The 19,802-nt window shown below is 47.1% G+C and overlaps 1 protein-coding gene across 6 annotated transcripts in view; it reads right to left on the minus strand.

The window, feature by feature from the left end:
• Window positions 1-14,404: 14,404 nt before the first annotated feature.
• LOC106587320 (involucrin) overlaps window positions 14,405-19,802 on the minus strand; it is a 129,419-nt gene continuing 124,021 nt past the window's right edge. For all 6 annotated transcript variants that reach the window (XM_045709048.1, XM_045709045.1, XM_045709046.1 and 3 more), the window contains 2 exons: window positions 17,560-17,622; window positions 14,405-14,507 (listed from right to left, as the gene is read on the minus strand). The gene's annotated coding sequence lies outside the window, so the exon portion shown is untranslated. The remainder of the gene's footprint in view (window positions 14,508-17,559; window positions 17,623-19,802) is intronic.

The raw sequence follows: 19,802 nt of genomic DNA on the forward strand, positions 1-19,802 counted from the left end.
AGCAGACAGAACCTCTAGCAGATAGAACCTCTAGCAGACAGAACCTCTAGCAGACAGAACCTCTCGCAGACAGAACCTCTAGCAGACAGAACCTCTCGCAGACAGAACCTCTAGCAGACAGAACCTCTAGCAGACAGAGCCTCTAGCAGATAGAAGCTCTAGCAGACAGAACCTCTAGCAGACAGAACCTCTAGCAGACAGAACCTCTCGCAGACAGAACCTCTAGCAGACAGAGCCTCTAGCAGACAGAACCTCTAGCAGACAGAACCTCTAGCAGACAGAACCTCTAGCAGACAGAGCCTCTAGCAGATAGAACCTCTAGCAGACAGAACCTCTAGCAGACAGAACCTCTAGCAGACAGAACCTCTAGCAGACAGAAGACAGAACCTCTAGCAGACAGAGCCTCTAGCAGATAGAAGCTCTGGAAATACTATAAAAAGCTCCAGTATCAGCTCTCAGTTTTCCTGCAGGGTGAGGATGGCGTGGGAGCTGACCTGAGCCCTGGCTTCCTTCAGGTCCTCGTCCTGGGCCTGTAGAGTGCTGTCCTGCTGGGAGATCTTGGTGAGGCAGGCCTGGTACTTGACCCTGTACAGCTCCAGGACTGGGTCAGGGGCTGCAGCCTGGTCTCTGTGTCCGCTGCTCTGCTCTCAGCCTCCTGCAGCACAGCCCTCAGCCTGGACAACTCTGCCTCCAGGCCCCGCTGACGGCTCTCCCTATCAGATGCCTAGGGGACACACACATTCTCAGAACACTGTAGTCTACTTCAATATGCCTGTACAATGGCTTACAAAAAACTGCAACAGGAAAAGTACTGAGGGTACTTCACTGCTTATTAAAATGAAGAGAAATCCATGTTCCTGTCTTTCTGTGTACTGTACTCCTCTCACTCCTCCCACCCACCTCCTCCTCTGCCTGCCTGGTCTGTCTCTGGGTGTGCTCCAGGTCAGAGTGGAGGTGCTTCATGGTTCCTCTACACTGCTGCAACCTGCCATGGGTTTCCTGTAGCTCAGCCCTCAGGCCCGACACCTCCTCCTCCCTGCTCTCCTGCTGAGCACGGGCCTCCGCCTGCCACCGCTGCAGCTCCCCGCGCAGAACACACACTGCCCCCTGCTGGTTGTCCCGCTGGAGACAGAAGGGAGTGTCAGTGGGGGAGTGTGTAGGGAGAATGTGTGTGTTTGTGTATGTTTGTTTGTGTGTGTGTGCGTATGGGTGTGTTTGTATGTATGTGTTTGTATGTGTGGTGTGTATATGTATGTGTGTGTGTTTGTATGTGTGTGTGTGTGCGTGTGTGTGTATGTGTGTGCGTATGTTTGTATGTATGTGTTTGTATGTGTGTGTGTGTATATGTATGTATGTAAGTGTGTGTGTGTATGTTTGTATGTATGTTTGTGTGTATGTGTGTGTGTGTGTGTATGTATGTTTGTGTGTATATGTATGTTTGTATGTGTATGTTTGTATGTATGTGTATATGTATGTGTGTGTGTTTGTATGTATGTGTGTGTGTTTGTATGTGTGTGTGTGTGTGTGTGTGTGTGTGTGTGTGTGTGTGTGTGTGTGTGTGTGTGTGTGTGTGTGTGTGTGATGTGTGTATATGTATGTTTGTATGTGTGTATATGTATGTTTGTATCTGTGTGTATATGTGTATATGTGTGTATGTTTGTATCTGTGTGTATGTGTGTATATGTGTGTGTGTGTATGTTTGTATCTCTGTGTATGTGTGTATATGTGTATGTTTGTATCTGTGTGTATGTGTGTATATGTGTGTATGTTTGTATCTGTGTGTATGTGTGTATATGTGTGTATGTTTGTATCTGTGTGTATGTGTGTATATGTGTATATGTGTGTATATATATGTTTGTATGTATGTGTGTGTGTTTGTATGTATGTGTGTGTGTTTGTATCTGTGTGTATGTGTGTATGTTTGTATCTGTGTGTATGTGTGTACATGTGTATATGTTTGTATCTGTGTGTATGTGTGTATATGTGTGTATGTTTGTATCTGTGTGTATGTGTGTATATGTGTGTATATGTGTGTGTGTATCTGTGTGTATATGTGTATATGTTTGTATCTGTGTGTATGTGTGTATATGTGTATATGTGTGTATGTTTGTATCTGTGTGTATGTGTGTATATGTGTGTGTGTGCATACACACATATGGGGGGTGTAGGGGACACACAGACAGAACAGACAGATATGATCCAGTACACTCCTTCATCCTTCCTTCCTCTCCCTGCAGCTCCACCGAGGCACTTTAATGACACCAGCTCTACATTACATTACTACACTCCAGAGTACAATATCCCAGATGGGATAATATTAGTTTTCCCCTGGCTGATGATGCATTACAAAAATAAGGAGCACTGTAACAGATGGCTCTCAGGGTAAAAATAATAAATCCCACAGACTTGTAACATGGCTGGGAGACACGCACCCACACCCACAAAACACTTTTTGTGATTCATCTACTCCTTCGTTCTTACTGACTTCTAAGCCAGGAGTAAGAGAGAGAGAGAGAGGAAGAGAGAAACACTATTAGTTTGCATTTAACTTACAAACATCATTAAGACCCCAGCGCTAATTGTGTTCTTTTAAATGAGTTAAATCTGATAATGACTCCATTAGAGACTCCATTGATGTCTCCCAGGAATGGAGGGAGGGAGGAAGTGAGGGAGGGAGGAAGTGAGAGGATGGACTGAGGCAGTCTGTGACATCACAAACCGTGTAGACACACACAGATATGGAGGTAAAAGATACATGCAGACAAAAGAGGACAGATGAAGAGGATAAATATAATAATAGTAGGACAGATATAGGGAGGGGGACTGATGTGTGGGGGGTGAGAGAGAGAGAGAGAGAGAGAGAGAGAGAGAGAGAGAGAGGGAGGCTCTAATCCATAATACTGCCTGCCTGGCCTGCTGCATACATTACTGCATCAATCAGTGCTAAGCTGCAGTGTAATTTTCTAACACCCTATTTCTCTCCCAACCTCATCACACAGACAACACCCCATGGCTATTTTTGATGAGATTCATAGCTGGAGAGAGAGGAGGCGAGGGAAGGGGGGGAGGGTGTTTATAGAGCAGCCTCTCTCCCTGTCCCTCTCCCTCTCTCTCGCAGCTCAACCACTGATTAATTTCCAACTAGATCGCTTGGCTAGCAGTATTATTAGCATAACATTTCCATGGATCAGGCCCTGCAATAAAACCCTTTCATCAAGTTGCTTGTCAGACATAACATTTCAAATCTCATTTTGTTTCTAATATCATTTTCTTACTGGGTGTGTGTGGAAGGCAGCGGGAGCTGGGAAAACGGACAGTGGGGGAGGTGGGGGTGGAGGATTGTTATGCAGAAGATAAACGGAGTCATCAATCAAAATTAAAAGAGCTCTGGGTTGGGAAGGAGGCGTTGGTGTTAACCATGGTGTCTGTAGCCGCTTCGGCTTTCACACACAGACACACACTGATACACTGGGCCCCCCGCCCAAGGTCAGTGCTCTCAGGGGCTGTCTGTCTGTCTGTCTGTAGAGTGGACAGAGGCTGAACTCTCCGCTAAAGACAAAAGAACAGTCTGACTATCTTGTGACTGAGGCAGAACAGAACGGCAGGCAGACATGCAGCAGGAGCTCTGTCACCAAACGTCATCGATCACACAGGTCCACAAACTCAAAAAACGCCTTTCACGTCACAACGTGACAGCACAGGCAATAAATAACGTTAAACCTGGCCTTGATTACAAAATGGTCAAAGCTGTCACTATTACAACTCCCAGCCCTAGTCCCACACTGTACCATTAATTATGAAAAATAACATAGCAGGGAGGAGGAGGGATGGGGATTTCATTTGAATAAGGATACAGAATCAATGCAATTTAATCAATCTTAGCTAATTAAAATAAATCTATATTGTGAAACAATCAAGGTGCATAAACAAGATTCAAATAAATGAAGGAACTGTGCCAAGAGGCTGCCCACTTCTAATTAAATGATACTAATTGGAATTCCACGGCTGTGTGCTGTGCTGTGTGTTTGTTGATGCCGTGGAGAGAAACAGAGAGGATCACTGACTGCCCACTCCTTTGTCTGCTGCTTCTCCTCAACAGCACACATTACTGCACACAACACAGCCACACCATGGGTTTCTCATAGTGTGTGTATACAGTGACCTCCATAAGTATTTGGACAGTGACATTTTCAGTTGTTTTGGCTTTGTACTCCAGCACTTATGGATTTCCATCCATATCGGGTGAACTGTTTTAGAAATTACCGCACTGTTTGTACATAGTCCCCCCATTTTAGGGGACCAAAAGTATTGGGACAAATAATATGTGCATTAAAGTAGTCAAAAGTTGAGTATTTGGTCCCATATTCCTAGCACACTATGATTACATCAAGCTTGTAACTCTACAAATGGCATTTCTTTAAAACCTGGGAGTTTTGGTAAAGTTACCAGATTTTTACAACCCTATATGGGGATGAGAGGGTTAGACATACTGTAATAGGAGGGATGAGAGGGTTAGACATGCTGTAATAGGAGGGATGAGAGGGTTAGACATACTGTAATAGGAGGGATGAGAGGGTTAGACATGCTGTAATAAGACGAATGAGAGGGTTAGACATGCTGTAATAGGAGGGATGAGAGGGTTAGACATACTGTAATAGGAGGGATGAGAGGGTTAGACATGCTGTAATAGGAGGGATGAGAGGGTTAGACATACTGTAATAGGAGGGATGAGAGGGTTAGACATGCTGTAATAGGAGGGATGAGAGGGTTAGACATGCTGTAATAGGAGGGATGAGAGGGTTAGACATGCTGAAATAGGAGGGATGAGAGGGTTAGACATGCTGTAATAGGAGGGATGAGAGGGTTAGACATACTGTAATAGGAGGGATGAGAGGGTTAGACATGCTGTAATAGGAGGGATGAGAGGGTTAGACATGCTGTAATAGGAGGGATGAGAGGGTTAGACATGCTGTAATAAGACGGGATGAGAGGGTTAGACATGCTGTAATAAGACGAATGAGAGGGTTAGACATACTGTAATAGGAGAGATGAGAGGGTTAGACATACTGTAATAGGAGGGATGAGAGGGTTAGACATGCTGTAATAGGAGGGATGAGAGGGTTAGACATGCTGTAATAGGAGGGATGAGAGGGTTAGACATACTGTAATAGGAGGGATGAGAGGGTTAGACATACTGTAATAGGAGGGATGAGAGGGTTAGACATGCTGTAATAGGAGGGATGAGAGGGTTAGACATACTGTAATAGGAGGGATGAGAGGGTTAGACATACTGTAATAGGAGGGATGAGAGGGTTAGACATACTGTAATAGGAGGGATGAGAGGGTTAGACATGCTGTAATAGGAGGGATGAGAGGGTTAGACATGCTGTAATAGGAGGGATGAGAGGGTTAGACATGCTGTAATAGGAGGGATGAGAGGGTTAGACATGCTGTAATAGGAGGGATGAGAGGGTTAGACATACTGTAATAGGAGGGATGAGAGGGTTAGACATGCTGTAATAGGAGGGATGAGAGGGTTAGACATGCTGTAATAGGAGGGATGAGAGGGTTAGACATGCTGAAATAGGAGGGATGAGAGGGTTAGACATGCTGTAATAGGAGGGATGAGAGGGTTAGACATGCTGTAATAGGAGGGATGAGAGGGTTAGACATACTGTAATAGGAGGGATGAGAGGGTTAGACATACTGTAATAGGAGGGATGAGAGGGTTAGACATGCTGTAATAGGAGAGATGAGAGGGTTAGACATACTGTAATAGGAGGGATGAGAGGGTTAGACATGCTGTAATAGGAGGGATGAGAGGGTTAGACATGCTGTAATAGGAGGGATGAGAGGGTTAGACATGCTGTAATAGGAGGGATGAGAGGGTTAGACATGCTGTAATAGGAGGGATGAGAGGGTTAGACATGCTGTAATAGGAGGGATGAGAGGGTTAGACATACTGTAATAGGAGGGATGAGAGGGTTAGACATGCTGTAATAGGAGGGATGAGAGGGTTAGACATGCTGTAATAGGAGGGATGAGAGGGTTAGACATGCTGTAATAGGAGGGATGAGAGGGTTAGACATGCTGTAATAGGAGGGATGAGAGGGTTAGACATGCTGTAATAGGAGGGATGAGAGGGTTAGACATGCTGTAATAGGAGGGATGAGAGGGTTAGACATGCTGTAATAGGAGGGATGAGAGGGTTAGACATGCTGTAATAGGAGGGATGAGAGGGTTAGACATGCTGTAATAGGAGGGATGAGAGGGTTAGACATGCTGTAATAGGAGGGATGAGAGGGTTAGACATGCTGTAATAGGAGGGATGAGAGGGTTAGACATGCTGTAATAGGAGGGATGAGAGGGTTAGACATGCTGTAATAGGAGGGATGAGAGGGTTAGACATGCTGTAATAGGAGGGATGAGAGGGTTAGACATGCTGTAATAGGAGGGATGAGAGGGTTAGACATGCTGTAATAGGAGGGATGAGAGGGTTAGACATGCTGTAATAGGAGGGATGAGAGGGTTAGACATGCTGTAATAGGAGGGATGAGAGGGTTAGACATGCTGTAATAGGAGGGATGAGAGGGTTAGACATGCTGTAATAGGAGGGATGAGAGGGTTAGACATGCTGTAATAGGAGGGATGAGAGGGTTAGACATGCTGTAATAGGAGGGATGAGAGGGTTAGACATGCTGTAATAGGAGGGATGAGAGGGTTAGACATGCTGTAATAGGAGGGATGAGAGGGTTAGACATGCTGTAATAGGAGGGATGAGAGGGTTAGACATGCTGTAATAGGAGGGATGAGAGGGTTAGACATGCTGTAATAGGAGGGATGAGAGGGTTAGACATGCTGTAATAGGAGGGATGAGAGGGTTAGACATGCTGTAATAGGAGGGATGAGAGGGTTAGACATACTGTAATAGGAGGGATGAGAGGGTTAGACATGCTGTAATAGGAGGGATGAGAGGGTTAGACATGCTGTAATAGGAGGGATGAGAGGGTTAGACATGCTGTAATAGGAGGGATGAGAGGGTTAGACATGCTGTAATAGGAGGGATGAGAGGGTTAGACATGCTGTAATAGGAGGGATGAGAGGGTTAGACATGCTGTAATAGGAGGGATGAGAGGGTTAGACATGCTGTAATAGGAGGGATGAGAGGGTTAGACATGCTGTAATAGGAGGGATGAGAGGGTTAGACATGCTGTAATAGGAGGGATGAGAGGGTTAGACATACTGTAATAGGAGGGATGAGAGGGTTAGACATGCTGTAATAGGAGGGATGAGAGGGTTAGACATGCTGTAATAGGAGGGATGAGAGGGTTAGACATGCTGTAATAGGAGGGATGAGAGGGTTAGACATGCTGTAATAGGAGGGATGAGAGGGTTAGACATACTGTAATAGGAGGGATGAGAGGGTTAGACATACTGTAATAGGAGGGATGAGAGGGTTAGACATGCTGTAATAGGAGGGATGAGAGGGTTAGACATACTGTAATAGGAGGGATGAGAGGGTTAGACATGCTGTAATAGGAGGGATGAGAGGGTTAGACATGCTGTAATAGGAGGGATGAGAGGGTTAGACATACTGTAATAGGAGGGATGAGAGGTGGTTAGACATATTGTAATAGGAGGGATGAGAGGGTTAGACATACTGTAATAGGAGGGATGAGAGGGTTAGACATGCTGTAATAGGAGGGATGAGAGGGTTAGACATACTGTAATAGGAGGGATGAGAGGGTTAGACATACTGTAATAGGAGGGATGAGAGGGTTAGACATACTGTAATAGGAGGGATGAGAGGGTTAGAATACTGTAATAGGAGGGATGAGAGGGTTAGACATACTGTAATAGGAGGGATGAGAGGGTTAGACATACTGTAATAGGAGGGATGAGAGGGTTAGACATGCTGTAATAGGAGGGATGAGAGGGTTAGACATACTGTAATAGGAGGGATGAGAGGGTTAGACATGCTGTAATAGGAGGGATGAGAGGTGTGTTAGACATATTGTAATAGGAGGGATGAGAGGGTTAGACATACTGTAATAGGAGGGATGAGAGGGTTAGACATGCTGTAATAGGAGGGATGAGAGGTGTGTTAGACATACTGTATGTACAGTCGAAGTCAGAAGCATTGAGGTCAGGGCTTTGTGATGGCCACTCCAATACCTTCACTTTGTTGTCCTTAAGCCATTTTGCCACAACTTTGGATGTATGCTTGGGGTCATTGTCCATTTGGAAGACCCATTTGCGACCAAGCTTTAACTTCCTGACTGATGTCTTGAGATGTTGCTTCAATATATCCACATCATTTTCCTGCCTCATGATGCCATCTATTTTGTGAAGTGCACCAGTCCCTCCTGCAGCAAAGCACCCCACAACATGATGCTGCCACCCCCGTGCTTCACGTTTGGGATGGTGTTCTTCGGCTTGCAAGCCTCCCCCTTTTTCCTCCAAACTTAACGATGGTCATTAGGGCCAAACAGTTCTATTTTTGTTTCATCAGACTAGAGGACATTTCTCCAAAAAGTACGATCTTTGTCCCCATATGCAGTTGCAAACCGTAGTCTGGCTTTTTTATAGCGGTTTTGGAGCAGTGGCTTCTTCCTTGCTGAGCGGCCTTTCAGGTTATGTCGATATAGGACTCGTTTTACTGTGGATATAGATACTTTTGTACCTGTTTCCTCCAGCATCTTCACAAGGTCCTTTGCTGTTGTTCTGGGATTGATTTGCACTTTTTGCACCAAAGTACGTTCATCTCTAGGAGACAGAACGCGTATCCTTCCTGAGCGGTATGACGGCTGCGTGGTCCCATGGTGTTTAAAACTTGCGTACTATTGTTTGTACAGATGAACGTGGTACCTTCAGGCGTTTGGAAATTGCTCCCAAGGATGAACCAGACTTGTGGAGGTCTACAATTGTTTTCTGAGGTCTTGGCTGATTTCTTTTGATTTTCCCATGATGTCAAGCAAAGAGGCACAGAGTTTGAAGGTAGGCCTTGAAATACATCCACAGGTACACCTCCATCCGCTTCTAAAGCCATGACATCATTTTCTGGAATTTTCCAAGCTGTTTAAAGGCACAGTCAACTTAGTGTATGTAAACTTCTGACCCAATGGAATTGTGATACAGTGAATTATAGGTGAAATAATCTGTCCGTAAACAATTGTTGGAAAAATGACTTGTGTCATGCACGAAGTAGATGTCCTAACCGACTTGCCAAAACTATAGTTTGTTAACAAGAAATTTGTGGAGTGGTTGAAAAACAAGTTTTAATGACTCCAACCTAAGTGTATGTAAACTTCCGACTTCAACTGTAGATATGTGTGAATGCATACTGTATATGCCCTGAGGTGGTGTAGAAATGTGTGAGTGCCAAGTGTATGTAGATTATGGTGTGTGTATACATATTGTATAGTTTATATAGATTATGGTGTGTGTATAGATTATGGTGTGTGTATACATATTGTATAGTTTATAGAGATTATGGTGTGTGTATACATATTGTATAGTTTATATAGATTATGGTGTGTGTATAGATTATGGTGTGTGTATACATATTGTATAGTTTATAGAGATTATGGTGTGTGTATACATATTGTATAGTTTATATAGATTATGGTGTGTGTATACATATTGTATAGTTTATATAGATTATGGTGTGTGTATAGATTATGGTGTGCGTATACATATTGTATAGTTTATATAGATTATGGTGTGTGTATACATATTGTATAGTTTATATAGATTATGGTGTGTGTATAGATTATGGTGTGTGTATACATATTGTATAGTTTATATAGATTATGGTGTGTGTATACATATTGTATAGTTTATATAGATTATGGTGTGTGTATAGATTATGGTGTGTGTATACATATTGTATAGTTTATATAGATTATGGTGTGTGTATACATATTGTATAGTTTATATAGATTATGGTGTGTGTATAGATTATGGTGTGTGTATACATATTGTATAGTTTATATAGATTATGGTGTGTGTATACATATTGTATAGTTTATATAGATTATGGTGTGTGTATAGATTATGGTGTGTGTATACATATTGTATAGTTTATATAGATTATGGTGTGTGTATACATATTGTAGTTTATATAGATTATGGTGTGAGTATACATATTGTATAGTTTATGCCGCTACAGTGGGGCAAAAAAGTATTTAGTCAGCCACCAATTGTGCAAGTTCTCCCAGATAAACTTTTGTTATTGACCAAATACTTATTTTCCACCATAATTTGCAAATAAATTCATTAAAAATCCTACAATGTGATTTTCTGGATATTTTTTCCTCATTTTGTCTGTCATAGTTGAAGTGTACCTATGATGAAAATTACAGGCCTCTCTCATCTTTTTAAGTGGGAGAACTTGCACAATTGGTGGCTGACTAAATACTTTTTTGCCCCACTGTATATAATATAACCAAACCCATCATTCTAAAGATCATCATTCCAGTAGCTACTGTAAACAATGTTGCATAAAAACCTCCTCTCCAAGGGCCTACTCCTGCTGAGCCTGCACTAACAGCTACACCCACACACACACACACACACACACACACACACACACACACACACACACACACACACACACACACACACACACACACACACACACACACACACACACACACACACACACACACACACACACACACACACACACACACAGACAGATAGACACACACAACATACATATCATTTAATGTTCAGTGAAACATTATCCCTTATCAGGAAACAATTGCTGCATGTGTGGGCGCAAGTGTGAAATTGAACAAAATCCCAGTCCATATAATTAAAGAAAACAGTGCTGTGAGCAGACAAGAAGAGGAGGCAGGGGAGCATGGAGACAACCAGAGACAACCACAAAACAGCTGTGTTCTCCTCTATTCCGCCTGTAGTCAGACCTGTAGAGCTTGTTGTCTGGAGAAGTGGAATCTGATTCCCTGTAATATATGTGGATATTACCCTGTTTCCCCCCTAACCATCGCCCCCTCCAGCGGCAAGTTTCAGAGGTAGTAGGCTAAAAGAGTGATAAACTCAACCCCCTCTCCTCCCCTCCTCTCCCATCCCCACCCCACCTCTCAACCCGACCCATCCCATCTCTCTCTCTCCCTCAGTCCCTCTCTTCACCCGTCTGCTCAGATTAAATGACATCTCCCTGTGAGTCTCAGGAAACGCCAAGTAAAGCAATTACTAACAAGCCTGATGTCCCCCCTTCCCTTTATGTAGGGGGAGGGGGGGCATGTGCCCTTCAGCAAAAATGAATTTTCCAATTGCAGTTAGTTCTGCCATGAATAAATAAACAAATGAATAATTGAGAGGGCAACATAAATAAATAACATCACAAACATTTCACTGGCCCTCATAAGTATTCTGCAGATAACTTGGGCTGCATGCTAATGATAAAAACAGTACATGTAGCAAGTTCCCAATGCATTATTCACCGCTCCCCTCCAACTCAAAATTAAATAAATAAAAATCTTTCAAGGAAGTCAAAACATCCTCTCAGCATTGAAGTGACAGGCCTGTCCCATTTATAACACAAGGACACTCTGGCAAACAAATATCTGACCAGTCAGAGAGAGAGGAATAAATAAACCTGCACAACACAGTGTACAGCCATTGACAGGTCCTCCACAAGTTCTCCTTCAAGAAGAAAACTCTGAAATAACACAGAGGGTTCATGGGATACAGTCAGGTGTCTTTTCTAAGTCCCATGGTACAGGGCTGGCTGCTCACTAACAAGGTCACCATGTCCTTGAGCTTTCTCCTCAGTGATGGGGGGGATTTGAGTTGAACTAGCCTCTCCATATACCAGCAGCACTAGGACTCATCTTCGATGGCTGTAGAGACTAGGCAGGTCTGTACAACCACGTCCTTGTTGACTAATTAAAAAGAGATGCGTTAGATCTCAGGCCTCACCTCATCCTGAGCTGATGTCAGGTGTTCCTGGATAAAGACATTTTGTATTCGACATCCATTATGAAACATCCTGATACAAGGCCATAGCATTTCTGATTGCCTGTTTGTGAGCTGACCAGTTAAGGGACATCAAAACGAGGGTTGGTTAGATGAGGGAGAGGAGACAGATGGAGGAGAGATGTTGAGTGATGTTAAGGCCAGTACCTGGTGCTGTGCAGCCTTGTGTTTCTCAGTGAGCAGGTCCAGGTCATGGCTCAGGTCGCAGCTCCTCCCTCAGCCTGCCCACCCCAGCCTCCTCCTGGACCAGCTACACACAGACAGAGAAATAGTATGGGTCAAACAGAAGAGAGGCTAATAAAAGAGACTAGCAGAGGTACAGTATATGGATAAACCTGTAGACTATTTTAGCATATTATGTGCTGGTGACTTTCTATCAAGGTTCAAGTACCTGGGCATAGCAGGTGGTATACTGCTGCTGTAGTTGGACCAGATCAGCTCTGATCTCAGCCAGTCTCTCCTCTGTCTCCACACACTGGCTATCCTGTAACAAGTGACACATTAAAGGACATTCCATTGTCATACACATGTCAACACATGGCTCTTACTGGGTCAAATGAAACTTATTTTCTGACCTGCTTCTCCCTCTCTCTTTTACATGACCTCAGCTCGGCAGTAACTTGCTGCAGTGCATCTTGGGAGGAGAGCAGCTGTTGGCGGAGAACACGGGCGTCTTCTTCATGGTCCTGCAGCTTCACTCTGAGAGCCACGACCATCTCCTCCTTCTGGGCAAGCTGCGGGACAGGAGGGAACGTAACACATAGAGGTAAAAGTCCAACAAACCCTTTAATGGTGGCAACACTCACAATTGTACATTAGAAAAGAACACAATATATATAGACGTTCTGTCCAGTTAGTTTCCCATTTGGACAAAAAACATGCCCTAGATAAGCAAGACAATTGTTCCTGTTTTAGGGAAATGAGTTTGTCTGCTAGCTACATCCCTCCATTCCATTGCAAATTGGAGAATTTATACAGAATTTATACCAGTTCTGCTGCTGTTATTGAGCTTCTGTGAAATTGTTGTGGATTACACATAATTATTGATAAAGCAGCTTTCTCTCTCTGTTTTTGCTGCCCAAATCTGTTAAAATATGATGAGACTCCACATTGGTAACCGAGTAATGAAAACACACGGCTACATTGATAGTGTTATTTTGTCGTGAGTAATCATACGCATGAGAGACAGAGAGGCAGACTGGGATGAGGCAATTAACAACAACACTGATACTGTAAACATGTGGAATGGGTGAGTGGGCTGGGGAGGAGAGGGCTGGTTGTAGACTGGGGTATCTAAAGAGTGGCTGAGGATTCCAACCCCAACGCAGACAGACAGACAGACAGACAGACAGACAGACAGACAGACAGACAGACAGACAGACAGACAGACAGACAGACAGACAGACAGACAGACAGACAGACAGACAGACAGACAGACAGACAGACAGACAGACAGACAGACAGACAGACAGACAGACAGACAGACAGACAGACAGACAGACAGACACGGGAGTATGAGCAGACAGAGAGCCACAAGGTCAGTCTGAGGTTCACCACACATGCTTTCACAGAGCGCTGTGCCTTCCAATGAGCACAGGCCTCACTCTGAAACAGAGGAGCCTTATTTCCACATTGTGAGAGGGTTTTGATTTTCAGTTGACCTACAGGAGTTATTCCTAACAGTGGTAGTTAACTGAGTTAAAATGTCATTTTTATCACAAGAAACAATAAAAGGACAAGAAAGAAACACATTAGTAAAGAAAAGATATATCCTTTCTCCTCTCTGTGAGGCTAATTTTCCACAGAGCCCATTAAGGAGCGTCATTAACCTGCCTGCTAAGCACAAAATTGTAATTAAAACCACGGGGGTCATATGCATTTTAACACCGCCGTGCACTTGAAAGCGAGGAGTGGGAAACAAATCTAATTTCTTGTACATGTCTGCAGATTGCAGCCTAACGCGGAGCTCAGCTTAATTAGACCCCAGTGACCTGATGTGATGGAGCCTGACCAGGCCCTCCCTACACACACACTGCAGCCACACCAACCTTGCTCCCTCCCTCCGACCCCCACAGCTCCTAGAACACTTCCACCTCCCCCTCCTCCCCAGGCCTAGACTCCCTTCCACCTCTCCCCTCTTCTTCCTACCCGTCCCTCGACCCCCCCCCCACACCCTCAACCCTGCTCCCTGTACCTCCCCAGCCCCAGCCCCTCACCCTGTCCTGTAGGCTGTCCAGGCTGTGCTGCATCTCCTGCCTCTGGGCCCCCAGACTGTGGGTCTTCTCCTCCTGTAGTCTCAGGCTTCTGAGGGCCGTGTCCCTGGCCCTCTGCACCTCCTCAAGCCCAGCCTCCCTCAGCCTCAGTCCCTCTGAGACAGCATGGTAGCGGTCCCTCCACTCCCACAGCTCCCTGTCACGCTGGGCACTCTCCTCCCACAGCTCCCGGCCCACCACGTCTGCCTGGCTCTGCAGCCACACAGCCTGCACATCGCTCTCCCTCACCTGCACATAGACACACAGTCACAGTCAGTTATATCACCAAATAGACATCTTCAGTCATTCATATCAGTCAGAAGACATCTAGAAACTCAACTCACACACACTAAGAACACACACGTTAACAGTCAAGGACATAGTACAGACACTCATGTACACACGTCCGACGCTCGTCATCACGGTGTCTGCTGTGGCACAGAGCAGACTGTCCCTCCTGTCACAGCTAGTTCCCAGGATGTTAAAACAACACGTCTATAACAGCCCTAGTGAGTTTCCACTAAAACCCACTTAAAGAGCAGGACTATTCTTTATGAACTGACAAACTCACACAGTAACAGGATCAGCACATAAAAGTCCATGCGAATGAAACAAACGAGTGTTAGCAGGGTGTGAATAAACACTGTGGCGCGCACCTCTACAGACCCTTCTATCAATCAACCTGTCTGCACTTTGTTTTCAGAGTAATCTTGTCCAACCACCAGAGAAGCACTCAGCAGTTAGTGGAGCTTGGCTGTGCTTTGAAGGCCGTGGTTTATTGCGGTCCCAGAACACAGTGAGGCCGCGCTGTAAAAACACGCAGGCCCAGCGCTCAACACTCGTCCGAGGTTACTCACCTCACACAGGGATCTAGCGCAGACCTACAGACCACCTAAAACACCCGTCTGACCCTTTTCTCTCTCTCTCTCTCTCTCTCTCTCTCTCTCCGTCTACAGATTATCACTCCCTCTGTCCCAGGTCTTCCCTCTGCTCTGTCCCAGGTCTTCCCTCTGCTCTGTCCCAGATCCTCCCTCTGCTCTGTCCCAGAATCTCCCTCTGCTCTGTCCCAGGTCTTCCCTCTGCTCTGTCCCAGGTCTTCCCTCTGCTCTGTCCCAGGTCTTCCCTCTGCTCTGTCCCAGATCCTCCCTCTGCTCTGTCCCAGGTCTTCCCTCTGCTCTGTCCCAGATCTTCCCTCTGCTCTGTCCCAGATCCTCCCTCTGCTCTGTCCCAGGTCTTCCCTCTGCTCTGTCCCAGGTCTTCCCTCTGCTCTGTCCCAGATCCTCCCTCTGCTCTGTCCCAGAATCTCCCTCTGCTCTGTCCCAGGTCTTCCCTCTGCTCTGTCCCAGATCCTCCCTCTGCTCTGTCCCAGATCCTCCCTCTGCTCTGTCCCAGATCCTCCCTCTGCTCTGTCCCAGATCCTCCCTCTGCTCTGTCCCAGGTCCTCCCTCTGCTCTGTCCCAGATCCTCCCTCTGCTCTGTCCCAGGTCTTCCCTCTGCTCTGTCCCAGGTCTTCCCTCTGCTCTGTCCCAGGTCTTCCCTCTGCTCTGTCCCAGATCCTCCCTCTGCTCTGTCCCAGGTCTTCCCTCTGCTCTGTCCCAGATCTTCCCTCTGCTCTGTCCCAGGTCTTCCCTCTGCTCTGTCCCAGGTCTTCCCTCTGCTCTGTCCCAGGTCTTCCCTCTGCTCTGTCCCAGATCCTCCCTCTGCTCTGTCCCAGGTCTTCCCTCTGCTCTGTCCCAGATCCTCCCTCTGCTCTGTCCCAGGTCTTCCCTCTGCTCTGTCCCAGGTCTTCCCTCTGCTCTGTCCCAGGTCTTCCCTCTGCTCTGTCCCAGGTCTTCCCTCTGCTCTGTCCCAGGTCTTCCCTCTGCTCTGTCCCAGATCCTCCCTCTGCTCTGTCCCAGGTCTTCCCTCTGCTCTGTCCCAGATCCTCCCTCTGCTCTGTCCCAGGTCTTCCCTCTGCTCTGTCCCAGGTCTTCCCTCTGCTCTGTCCCAGGTCTTCCCTCTGCTCTGTCCCAGGTCTTCCCTCTGCTCTGTCCCAGGTCTTCCCTCTGCTCTGTCCCAGGTCTTCCCTCTGCTCTGTCCCAGGTCTTCCCTCTGCTCTGTCCCAGGTCTTCCCTCTGCTCTGTCCCAGGTCCTCCCTCTGCTCTGTCCCCGATCCTCCCTCTGCTCTGTCCCAGATCCTCCCTCTGCTCTGTCCCAGGTCTTCCCTCTGCTCTGTCCCAGGTCCTCCCTCTGCTCTGTCCCCGATCCTCCCTCTGCTCTGTCCCAGATCCTCCCTCTGCTCTGTCCCAGGATCTTCCCTCTGCTCTGTCCCAGGTCCTCCCTCTGCTCTGTCCCCGATCCTCCCTCTGCTCTGTCCCAGATCCTCCCTCTGCTCTGTCCCAGAATCTCCCTCTGCTCTGTCCCAGGTCCTCCCTCTGCTCTGTCCCCGATCCTCCCTCTGCTCTGTCCCAGATCCTCCCTCTGCTCTGTCCCAGAATCTCCCTCTGCTCTGTCCCAGGTCTTCCCTCTGCTCTGTCCCAGATCCTCCCTCTGCTCTGTCCCAGATCCTCCCTCTGCTCTGTCCCAGATCCTCCCTCTGCTCTGTCCCAGGTCCTCCCTCTGCTCTGTCCCAGGTCCTCCCTCTGCTCTGTCCCAGATCCTCCCTCTGCTCTGTCCCAGGTCCTCCCTCTGCTCTGTCCCAGGTCCTCCCTCTGCTCTGTCCCAGATCCTCCCTCTGCTCTGTCCCAGATCCTCCCTCTGCTCTGTCCCAGGTCCTCCCTCTGCTCTGTCCCAGGTCCTCCCTCTGCTCTGTCCCAGATCCTCCCTCTGCTCTGTCCCAGATCCTCCCTCTGCTCTGTCCCAGATCCTCCCTCTGCTCTGTCCCAGATCCTCCCTCTGCTCTGTCCCAGGTCCTCCCTCTGCTCTGTCCCACTTTCACCCACTACCTCCCTCTGGCTCTATTGACTGGGACAGGTGCCTGTCTGAGCCCTCATTAGTGTGGGCCGCCAAGGCCATGCCCAGTAGACATGTGCATACACGCAGACACACACACACCACACCAATCCCCGGGAACGCTCCTGACCCACTCTTATGGCCTTTAAGGGCCGACCAAAAGCCTCATTACACGTTGGCTCCCACTGCTTAAGAGGCAAATGTGAAGTTGAAGGGTTGAGAGCAGGCTTTAGAAGATGCCCACGCTGTGTCAGTCAGTCAGGTACCTCACAACACAGCAGCGTGAGAGGAGAGGCCTTGTTAAGCAGCATTGTGTGTCATCCTGTTCCTGAGAGCACAAAGGTGTCAGCCAGAGCCCAGAGCCACAGACCTTGTCCTTGAGCTGATGCTGCTCGTCTCTCAGCCTCTTCAGCTCCTCTTCTCTACCACAAAGCTGAGGAGAAACACACACATGTTAAGTACACAGAGGGTGAAGAGATAGAGTGGGAGGTTACACAGAAGGGCTGTTATAACAAACACATTATTAAAGGCCCAATGCAGCCGTTTTATATCAATATCAAATCAGCTCTGAGTAACAACTAAGTACCTTACTGTAATAGTTTTCCATTAAAATGGTCAAAAAGAAACAAAAATAGCTTTTTAGCCAAAAACTATTTCTCAAGCTGGAATTTTGCTAGGACTGTCTGGGAGTGGTCTGAGTGGGGTGGGGGAAAGTGAAAACTAGCTGTTATTGGCAGAGAGGTTTGGAACTCCTTGTTATTGACTTATTAACTAATTTACCACCTGGTGATGTCACCAAGAAAGCCACAACTCAACCCATGCAAAACCTGCTGATTAGAAGGTATTGTGTAGATTGTATTTCCAACCAGAATCAGGAAATAACAATGATCACATTTACAGAGTTTTTCACACATTTACAGTGTTAATTTCATCAGCTGTTGCACAATATGATACAAAAAACAGAATGTTGACTGTACTGGGACTTTAATAGCGTTCACATTCTCAATAGTGCTAAGTCTCCTGCCATTCAACAACAGGTCTAGGCCAGTCCAGATGAATAACTAATGCTGTTATCTAGTCCTACTGAGTGGTTGGACCCCCTACCCCCCTCTCTCTCCTCAATAGACCTGGAGTGAGAAGCATCTGAATCCTTAATAAAACAAAGTGCCTCTCCTTTCTTTCCTTGACCTCTTCAGGAATACCTCTTTAAATATTTAAATATTAAGAGAGAACAGCAAAAACTTACGGCAGGAGTAGAAAGTGCTGAAATATTGAAGGGGTGCTGTGGCTGGGTAGTTTGGGAGCGGTAATGCAGGGAACGAGGGTGGGCAGGGGCGAGGGAGGGTAGGAACGAGGGAGGCCAGGAACAAGGGAGGGCAGGGACGAGGGAGACCAGGAACAAGGGAGGGCAGAGACGAAGGAGGCCAGGAACAAGGGAGTGCAGGGGCGAGGGAGGCCAGGAACGAGGGAGGGTGGGGGCGAGGGAGAGTGGGAACGAGGGAGGGCAGGGGCGAGGGAGGCCAGGAACAAGGGAGGGCAGAGGCGAGGGAGGGTGGGAACGAGGGAGGGCGGGGGCGAGGGAGGCCAGGAACAAGGGAGGGGAGACGAGGGAGGGTGGGAACGAGGGAGGGCGGGGCGAGGGAGGCCGGAAACAAGGGAGGGCAGGGGCGAGGGAAGGTGGGAACGAGGGAGGGCGGGGGCGAGGGAGGCCAGGAACAAGGGAGGGCAGGGGGGGAGGGATGGCGGGGGCAAGGGAGGGCGGGAGCGAGGGAGGGCGGGTGAGGGATGGCAGGGAAGAGGGTGTGTGTGAAGGAGAAGAGTGGGAAGCGGCAGCGATAGACCTGACTACTGGGACGGGAGAGGCTGACGCAGGTACCTCAGGCCCCTGGGGCCCCCGGGGTTTATTAACAGTGGCCCCTGGCAGGGAGGTGACATTCAGCTGTAGTGGAACTCTGGCAGTTAGGGAAATGAAGCCGAACTGAGTGGAGGCCTTAGAGAACGCTTTATGGTAAACAGCAGATATTGAGCAAGGAAAGACTTGCCTGATGGAAATGAAATCTTCAGAAACTTTTTAAGTGATAGTTCAATCTGAGTGTGAACATCTTCAGAGTCGGAGGGCAGAGAATGGCACATGAACCCACAGTCTGGGTGGGATTGCTCTTATAGAGGTGACCTCTCTTCTTTCAGATCCAAGGAGGATGACATCACTCTTGACCTCTTCTCTCGCAACACAAATACCCTGTATCTGAATGCAAACATTCCTCCCCCAAGGACACCAATAGGTAATGTTTTCTCCCTGCACTTGGGATGAAAAGAGCTTTAACCCACGCCTTGAAGGTAGCACAGTTGAGCCTCATCTTAAAGCTTTTTTTCCTCAATAGCTCAGGTTCGGCAGTGTCAAGGCACATAGCCCCACAGCAGTTCCAGTCTTTTGTGGAGCCTCTCTTTGAGCTCAATGAAAGGAAGGGATGTGCAGTCCAGCCAGGCAGTATAAAGAATCACAACTTTTTGAGCAGTTGAAGGTACTGGACTATACACACGTGTTTATATGAGTGGGGTTACTGTTCTTCATTGAGCAAAGGAAGGTTGTTATAGACAGTGTGTGTTTTTCAA

The sequence above is a fragment of the Salmo salar genome, chromosome ssa26, assembly GCF_905237065.1.
Source record: "Salmo salar chromosome ssa26, Ssal_v3.1, whole genome shotgun sequence".
In the NCBI taxonomy this organism is placed as follows: Eukaryota; Metazoa; Chordata; class Actinopteri; order Salmoniformes; family Salmonidae; genus Salmo; species Salmo salar.